This window comes from Maylandia zebra, linkage group LG3 (assembly GCF_041146795.1).
Source record: "Maylandia zebra isolate NMK-2024a linkage group LG3, Mzebra_GT3a, whole genome shotgun sequence".
Taxonomy (NCBI): domain Eukaryota; kingdom Metazoa; phylum Chordata; class Actinopteri; order Cichliformes; family Cichlidae; genus Maylandia; species Maylandia zebra.
Window position 1 is genome coordinate 60,861,508 of NC_135169.1, and position 405 is coordinate 60,861,912.

Below are 405 nucleotides of genomic sequence, written 5' to 3' on the forward strand. Positions count from 1 at the left end.
CCTAGGGCGCCAGATTGGTTAGGGCCATTTCTGACAAACAGCATTATGCAAACAGTGCTAGTTGTCATCATTAGAACCTCTGTAGAACGAGTCCTCTGTGTCTGTGTCGTCTCATTCTAAATGGTGACTTTCATTCAAACCTTTGTGATTGATCTCCTTGCATCCTTGCAGCCTTTCTGCAGCAGAAGCGATTTCCTGCCACATCTGAATTATTATTACCGGTATTTGATTTTTTGCGGCCATTTTTGATTTCCACATTGCTTCAACCATAAACACCATTAGTTACTTTCCACTTACCACCACTGAATCATCACTAGCAGTTTATATGTTTATATGTTCAGCATAAACTTGTCTGGCTCCATTCACATTGTCCACGGGTTTGATAACTCTGATAACTCGATTCAA